Raw genomic sequence first — 9733 nt, 5'->3', positions numbered from 1 at the left:
ATGAATGAATCAGGTAGCAAAGCACATTGTTGCCATGCTGACCCTGCAGATTAGGTTCACTTGTCAACAACAGAATATTAAATACAGCAACAAAAATACCCTACTCTAAATTGAAATTAAATTCAGTACATTAAATAATTACACCTTTACAAAGGTAAACGTTCTAAGAGGAGTCTTATTTAACAAAATTTTCTTTAAATATATTACAATAAGTAAAGACATAAAAAAATATTCATTCCATGTCTTCTGTGGTAGGTTTTTGGAGCACACACTTACTTAAATGAATATACGTATTTGTGTAAGATTGCAAACTTCTGTGACCTTCACAAAATGGCTACAAAACGTTGCTACTTGTGCAATCTTAAATGGTTTGTGTGGAATCAAAATACCCAGTAGCTTAAGTTCTGGGTGATGTAATGGTGGTTCTAGGGGTGGGCTAACAGGGCCATCGCCCGGGGCGCCACTGAGTCCCCTGGAGAGAAAAAAAAATTCCCAGAAAAAAAAAAACCAGCGCCGGTACCCTTCCACTGCTAGCCTACGCAGGGAGGCTCCATTTGCCGGGAGCCCACTGATATTTGTTACCAGTGTGCATCCGGCTCCCCCCCTGCAGCAGCAGCTGAAAGCTCCAGCTCCCGCAGAGAGCACTATGGGACGGACGTCATGATGTCTCTCCCATAGATCCGAGGAGTTGGAGCTCACTCCTGAGCCTCCGCAGAGAGCACTATGGGAGGGACGTCATGACGTCTCTCCCATAGATCCGCGGTGGAGCCTCGGTCCGGATCGGACGGCAGCGGGCGCAGGAGCGGTGCTCAATGTAAGTATTGTGTTTGTATTTATTTTTATTGTATTTTTTTTTCAGAAGCACCAGCACTGGGGGCATGGCTATAGAGGGGATTACTACTGGGGGCATGGCTATAGGGGGCCATTACTGTGTGTGGGGCCATTACTGTCTGTTGCATAATGTGTTATACAGGGCATTACTGCATGTGGCATAATGTGTAATACAGGGCAATACTGTGTGTGGCATAATGTGTTATAAAGGGCATTACTGCGTGTGGCATAATGTGTTATAAAGGGCATTACGGTGTAAGACATACTGTGTACTGCACATGGCAATAATTCGCCATGAGGGGAGAGCTTGGGGTAAGCCCAGCACCTTCGTAAGCGCTGGGCATACCCCACAGTGTGATGAATTGGAGATGTTCTGCAAGAACACGCCCCATTTCTGGAAGTGCGCGCAGAGGAACACCATCTAAAAAGAGTTATCTCTTTATTTTTATCTTTGGGGGTGGGCGCAACTGGGAACTTTCGCCCTGAGCTCCGCAATGTCTAGAACCGGCCCTGGGGTGATGACTTGGCACCGAGCATCAGTGGGAGGAGGAGTCAAACTGTTGATTACACTGAGCTATCTGATACCTAGGGAGTAGGTAGCAGCAGATGCTCTAAGTAGTGACTGCAGTGTGAGTGTGAAAACAATGATCAGTCTGCCTCCCAGTGTTCAAAATGTGTGTGTAGCTTCTGTAAGTTTATTGAATAACCTCGTTGTGAGATGTGCTGATGTATAGAATGGTGACTCTATGGGTACTTTTGTAAAAAAATAAAAAATAATAATAATATATACATACACATAGAGAGTGTATATACATATATATATATATATATATATATATATATACAGTATATATATAGATATATATATTATATACAAGATGCAATTAATTATTATAACTGCATAGAGGATATTGTCATTATTAAAACTTGATGCAGTTTAGCAAATCTCAAAATTAAGGATCCATTTTAAAATTTCACATTATTTTAAGACTCCAATTCATACACGTTACAGTGGCAAATGTATTATTATATTGACATATAATTTGTGCGTACTAACCAATCAGCTTCTGTCAAAATGATTGGTTGGTACTTTATCTCTCCCCACTTTATCTCTCTCCATGCTTTGATAAGTCTCCCCAAAGTGTATTGAGCTGTATCTGAAGTTATGGAGTCAGTTAGAGGTGTATCTACCCATTGACCAGGATGGCACTCAACAGAGGCGCCAGACAGGGGGGGGCGCCTTCTGGCGGTGCAACCCACGGCCAGGGGATAGAATCAGGATGGGACTGCCAATGGAGTTCCGGGTATGCCCCTTGTTTCTACCCAGGGCAGATGTTCACGGCTAGGTAGCCGCTGGCGCCTTGAACTTTCAATTAATGAATAAAGAAGCTTTTTTTACACAAGGCGTCACATCGCTGCAGTGAGGAGCCGGCCACAGCCGCAGTCAGAAGATCCAAGTTGGAAAAAGGACCTCTGACATCACAACAATGGCAGGGCCGGTCAGCTACCAGTGTTTCTAGCCATGTGGGCATAGTAACCTGAAGCATGGCGAGCGAAGTGAGCCCACGAGGGGCCACTTTTGGCCACTGTGCTGAACCTTGCCCCTCTCCATTTTGCCATGGGTCACGTGGTTTGTTACGTCAGAGGTCCTTTACAGCACCTCGTCCTAGACCTAACTGTTAGAAGATATGGTAAGTATCTGTGTGGGCTTCGGGGGCTGGATGCGGGTGGCCGGGGACTGGCTGGGAAGACAGAAGGGGACTGGCTGGGGAGACAGAAGGGGACTGGCTGGGGAGACAGAAGGGGTACTGCCTGATGAAATAAAAGGAGGTGTTGGCTGATGAAACATGGGGGATGGCTGAGGAGACAGAAGGGTAGCTGGCTGGGGAGACAGAAGGGGGCTGGCTAGAGAAGGGGTCCTGGCTGGGGAGACAGAAGGGGGCTGGATGGGGAGACAGAAATGGGCTTCCTGGGGAGACAGAAGGGGGGCTGGTTGGGGAGACAGAAGGGAGCTGGCTGGGGAGACAGAAGGGGGCTGGCTGTGGAGACAGAAGGAGGGCTGGCTGGGGAGAAAGAAGAAGTACCACCTGATGAAATGAAAAGGATTTGCTGGCTGATGAAACATGGGGGATGGCTGGGGAGACTGAAGGGGAGCTGGCTGGGGAGACAGAAGGAGAGTTGGCTGGGGAGACAGAAGGGGAGCTGGTTGGGGAGACATAATAAGTACAGAGTGTAATTATTCAGAAATTATGGGGGGAGGGTGATGCCAGTCCATTACTTTGCTAGGGGTGCTCAGACCCCTAGATGCACCCCTGGAGTCAGTGCAGGTGTTTCTAACTGTGTATCTCTGTGTCTGATTCAGCAGTGTACACAATAGCGATTATGGATGCAGTCAAGCGATTGTTATTGCGCATGCGCACAAGCCACACTGTACGTACGCAGCGATCGCATTGCGATTATGGATGCACAAAGGAATCCATCGCAAAGTGAGTGACAGGCTGTCAGCATTTGGGGGTGGTGACGGGGGGGTCGGAAAAATGCAGGCATGCCTGTCCGTATGTATGCCATTTCATGGGCGTGCATAAATTAGTCACTGCAATAGCATGCGCAGCATGAGAGCTCTCTGCGTGCAAGGAGACTTGCGGTGTCTGCGGCTGGTCAAACTTGTTGTAAATGCTGCATGACTGGCGGATGTGCATCGATGGTACCGATGTTTACTCAGAACAGCAACATTGGACGGATATTAGAAAGCAGCAGTGGGCGTCTTTATGCTGGCTGAGCTGTGGCAGACATTAGCATATTTGCGCAGCTGCATTCCATACGAAATTGCAGCTGTGATCGCATTTGTGTACACTGCTGAATCACCTTCTGTTCATATGTTTATGTATGTAACTTATGTAACTGTGTAAGTACCTCTTTCCTATTCCTGTAAGTTTGTTTCCATAGGCAAATGCAGGGGGGGTTTCCATCTGCCTGGTAACCCCCCTCCCCAGCCCACACCATGAGCACAATAGAAATAGTAATGTAATAGAATTTTACTAGCGCTGCATTTTCTTCTCAGTATCACAAATGAAATAATTAGCACCACCTGTGGATCTTTTAACATGTATCAATCAGTAATAAATAATCTTTGCACCAACTAAGAGATATGGAAAACATGCACTGTTAGGGATGTGCTGCTATAGAGCCCAATATGTACATATATGTCCAGGGCAGTGCTAGATTCTTCTGCTACTCCCAGAGTCCCGAACTTGCTCTCATGCGCTGGAATGGTGCTCACATCTAAAATAAAAACATTAAACTCAGGAAGTATGGTCCTACTGCCACATCTAATGGCTTACTGTAATCACTGATCCTGTATATGTTGGAATTATAACACACAATATACTTAAAGCTGGTTAAGTGCTAATTCTACCCTCTTCATGGCCTGGCCACACTCGCTCTAAAATCAAGCATTTGGAAACCCCCCTCTAGCAATCCTGCGTTTGCCACTGGTTTCTGTGTATAAATTAGATTATTTATCACTAGTCTGATGTGTACTGCATAATCACCCTATTTATCTATATTAGTATCTACAGGTGATTCCAAAGGGGCATTCATAAATGTGTTCTCAATATGAATTTAAATAGGACACATCAACTCCATTTTAAAATGTCTCAAAATGTGACATACAGTATTAACAGAAAATCAATAGACAAGTTCTAAATGAGTGGCAGGCACAAGAAAATGTTGCAAATCCATTTACTCATGCAACAACTGCCTACGGGTTTGGAGACTTGCTTTTATGGCAGGCTTGGGATTGGGTAGCCATTGGCGTCTGATTTATGGTTAACAGCATAATTTCAGTGAAACCACATAACAAATATAAACATGTCTGACGTACAGTTGTGTTACTTGTGTTTGAGAGATCAATTGAGTTCACTTTATTCACCACATTGGGGTTGATTAAGGGTGATGCCAGCGATGCCCACAATTTAGTGCGCTCCTATGTTGCACATAGAGTAGCCCCTAAATTACGTATTTTAATATGCAGCCCTATCGGTCTGCAAACTAAATGTGTAATTTAGGGGCGGTATAGGGGCTGTTTAGGGTACTATTGCGAGCGTTCCAGCGCAATTACAGTGGCACAGCTATCACCCGCAATATCACCCGCAATTCACCACTATTTGATTCAACTACAATGCATTTAATTGCCCCGTAACACTGACACAACCCTCCTGAATGCAATTAATATTGTGAATGGGTATTGGATAATTGAAGACAATGTTTTCCATTACATCACTACTGTAAATTAAAATCCTAGTACAATACACAAAATTGCACTGCTGGTTATGAAGCCTTAGATTGCAACGTTTCCGTTGCAGGAGGTGGGTCAGTGCAAAGAAAATAACATAGGAAAGGAAATAAATATGGTTAAAATGACAAAAAAAAAAAAATTCTAAATACTGTAGAACACTTCCATGTCAAAACAACTAAGATAACACATTATTTAATGGACCTTTCTGTCTCTGGCTCTGGTTTATCACAGTATATATATCTATCCTCCTCTGAAGAGATGACTAGCTCTAACTTGTTTTTGTGAAAGGCTAATAGAAGAATCCAAGAATTGACACATTTCTTCTATATCATTATAGACCTGTCTCCGTTAGTACCATTTTCTGATTTAATAGTGTGTAACAAACTACATGGATACCATGCAGTCCAGAAATTATTGCTTTTTAAATTGTTTACCTTTGATGAAAGATGGCTTTCCAATCAGGCTTAATGATAAGTCTATGGGCATTTATATGCTTTTTCTCCATCCAAGTGAATTGAGGAGCGTTTTAGGAGAGTATCTAAAGCGTCAAAGCATTTTTAGATATGCTTCAGAAACAAGTCAGCCTGGACATCACTTAAATGCTATTAGCCTATGGAAGACTTGTATACTCTTTTGTTCAAAGTGACCCTTATATACTATATACTGTACATGGAAGCACTTTTCAGTTTAAGAAAGTATTTGCAGGTGTAAAAGACTCAAGCACCTTGGGCCCCCAGCGTATCTTATTGTACAGTATATTGGATTATTTAACTCTTTACCCACCTTTATCTCCTTTACTATATCAGCTCACACAGTATTGGTTAGATAACACCATAATATATTATACCACAAGTGATATAAATATATATATGCATTTCAGTAAATTAAAGACTCACATATGGCATTTAGTGGTCACTGTTATGTCATTACTCCTATATTTATTACATCAGTGTGTCTCAAAGTTGGTACTTATGAAACCTTAACAAGGTATCCTCAGGAATAATTGATATCACCTGCAGATCGATTATGTTAGTCAATTAACGCACTTGTGCTCCAGCTAGATGATCTGGAAAACCTGCACTGTTAGGGTTCCATGGGTACTGGGCTTGAGAAACACTGCATTAGATGCATTCAGGGCCAGATTAAGGGCCATATTGGCCTGCGGCTGAAAATGATTAGGGCTTGCTGTGAGAAGCAGTGGATGTGGTGCCAGTGGTGTGGGTATGTTCAGTTTTGTGTGGGTATGTCCAGTACACTAGAGGGCATAGATAGCGCCTCCCTCTAACCACCTACATTTCCCTCCAATATTCTCTGATTCATGCAGTAAGGAAAGTGACACACATTTCCACATACTGTAGGCTGCGTACTGTAAGGGCCTGTTGGAGCAATTGTGTATCGATTTACAAAGAGAAAGACAAACAGAACAGAATTGCTAAATGTGCGGGACCTTGAAATTTGGCACAATCTTGTGTAGCCCTGAGAGCTTCTTCCCTTCCTTTGTTCCATCAAATTATTACAGTAAATAAGAAAACATCTGACCACATATCGGTGGTGCACTTCAGACTGGGGACATGCACATTTTTTAGCATATTTTTGTGTCTCACACATAGAGACACATAAGTGCAAAACCAAAGCTGTGCACAGCATACCCCATACACTTCCTCACATGTCCCCAATACTTCCCAACATGATACTCAGACCTCCTGGAATGCCACTAAGAACACACAACATGTCACTGAGAAATCCTCACATGCCACTCAGACCACCCCAGTGGGGAACAGAGCTGAAAGCATGTAAAATAATTACACCAGCATAGCCCCTTATACATGCTGAACTAGCATGACTGTGCTAGTGTGAAATTACACATAAATACAGAGGTTCCTTAACTCGGTCATCAAGGCACCCTTACGGTCCAGGTTTTAAGGATAACCATGTTTGGACACAGGTGACTCAGTCTTTTCATTTACCCATCTGTGTTCAACCATGGATAGCCTTAAAACCTGGACCGTTAGGGTGCCTTGAGACCTGAGTTTGGAACCTGTGCATTAATATATCAGTTGTGTCCTTGTGATCCACATACTGTACCATCTAAAATAAAATATAATAAAGAACTGTACATGATTGTAAATAAATATTACTTTTTTTGTAATGAAACCATCAATATATAAAAAAACAACAAAAAATACAAAATGACTCTATCAACAAAATTCAGTGCAGAGGTTTATTAAAATAATAATATCAATAATTTGAAGCAAACAGGAATACCAAGTATACAGGGAATTATAGCCAAAGTATGGCACATTGAATATATGATCAGTATCCTACATGATTCTTCAAAAGCCATGGACTTCTCATTTTAATATTCCTTCTGCATTCTTATGAAAACCTTAAAATCTTCCACACAACAGATTTTGCACCCTCGAGTATGTACAGTATGAATAAATATATGATGTTCAGTAGAGCCTTGGAATAAGTTGCTACTTGGTAACTCAGGGCCTGATTCAGACCCGCTTGCGAGCGCTGAGCACTCACAAGCGGGTCGATGTTGCCCAAGTGCGCATGCGCACAACGGAGGCGGCTCCGTCGTGCGCATGCGCGAGACCCGAATAACAATGGCCAAGCTGTCGTTATGGGTCTCGCACCAAAGGGGGCGTGCTGTCGATGGTGATTGACAGCACGCCCCCTTTGGTAGGCGTGCTGGGGGCGTGGCTGCCCAGACGGAGGTGTTCCCATGGGAATGCCTAACGTCTGGGGCCGGCCCCACTGACATCACAAGTGATGTCAGTGGGAGTGCTTTTGGCTCTGATAGAGCCAAAAGCACTCCAGGGCTTGCGGCAGCGAGACCCTACCGCAAGGGTCTCGTTGCAAGCCCGATGGTCGCGATGGTCTTGACCATCGCGACCATCTTCCTGGCCGCTCGCTATAGCTGTGGGTGGTCACCCACAGCTATGCGAGCGGCCGGGGGGCCGCTCCAAAAAGTAAGAGGGACGGCCCTGATTCAGAGCGAGCGCTCTGTCAGAGCGTCCGGCTCTGAATCAGGCCCTCAGTTCCAGATCAGGTCCACACAATCCCTCACTGATATAGTTTTCAATCTAAAAATAAATTATTTATTAGGTATACATTGAAACACAGGTATAATGATGGTATAACACAAAATGATGGTCGCGATGGTCAAGACCATCGCAACCATCATTTTGGCTGCTCGCTATAGCTGTGGGTGGTCACCCACAGCTATGCGAGCGGCCAGGGGGGCGCTCCAAAAAGTAAGAGGGACGGCCCTGATTCAGAGCGAGCGCTCTGTCAGAGCGTCCGGCTCTGAATCAGGGCCTCAGGCCCTAACAAATCATCCTAATAAAAGGTGGGTATTGCTGACAAAAAAAAATCATTTGTTTTTCTCTGAACATTTATTATACCTCCCCCCCTTGAAATATAGGTTTCCCCAGGACAGCAGTGGAGGCTGGACAACATTCTGAATCAGGTATCAGTGCATCAGACATCAGTATATCTGGACTGCAATTTTGTAAATCAAACCATCCAAGAGGAGGTAGGAGTTAATATTTTTATTAAATAAAAGTCAAGTTCGTAAGTTTCTGGGAAGTGGGCATTGGGTGATGGAGGGTTGGAAACATTGCCATGGACATTAGGAAACTTTGAATCTTCCCTGATATACAGACAGATAGATATATATAATAGATTTTAGACAGCCCTTCTCCCTCCCGAGTTCTCTCCCCCCCAGCAGTGGACTGGGGTGACACAGGAGGGAGAAGATCTATGGGGACCAGGAGGGAGAAGGCGCAGGCGAGCAAGAGAGGGCTTTGGGGACTCAGGAGGGAGAAGGGCTGTGGGGACCAGGAGGGAGAAGGTGCAGGCGAGCAGTGGGGGGCTGTGGGGACTGGGAGGGAGAAGCTGCAGGTGGGCAGCAGAGGACTGTAGGGACTTGGGAGGGAGAAAGCACAGGCGAGTAGCGAAGGGCTGTAGGTACCAGGAAGGAGAAGCCACAAGCGGGTTGCGGACGGCTGTGGGGAATCTGGAAGGGAAGGTGCAGGCAGGCAGCAGAGGGCTGTGGGGACTAGGGAAGGAAAAGGTGCAGATGGGCAGTGGAGGGCTGTGGGGACTCGGGAAGGAGAAGGTGCAGTCAGGCAGCGGAGAGCTGTGGGAAGCAGGAGGGAGAAGGCAGGCAGAGTCTGAAGTGCTGTGGGGAGGAAGAGGCAGAACATCCTACTACTACTGCCCGGCCCCAAGCCCTAGGCAGCAGCTGTGTCTTCATGGCGTGGTGCCCCTGTTTGGCCACACTGTTTGAATGTCCCTCGAGCCAGCCCTGAGAGAAAATATGTGTAAAGGAGTGAGCAGAGTTTCACCCCATATTGGGCAATTCCGAGTGGGTTGGAGGGTTCAGGCAGATCGAGGGTGGGAATTATTTTGCACAGATGTCATGTCTGAGGGGTCGATTCAATTACCTGCTTGGCCCATATCGGTACACCATTCCTGGGCAACTTGGCCACGGCGAGGTTCTTTCTTGCTTAAAATATGCATCTTATTTGCATAAATAAAACAACTAGATGTGACAAAACTACTCTGCTAGATTACACTAATCAATTTGATGTG

The sequence above is a fragment of the Taudactylus pleione genome, unplaced genomic scaffold (assembly GCF_031769625.1).
Source record: "Taudactylus pleione unplaced genomic scaffold, aTauple2 ptg001123l, whole genome shotgun sequence".
NCBI lineage: Eukaryota > Metazoa > Chordata > Amphibia > Anura > Myobatrachidae > Taudactylus > Taudactylus pleione.
This window is presented reverse-complemented; position numbering follows the sequence as displayed.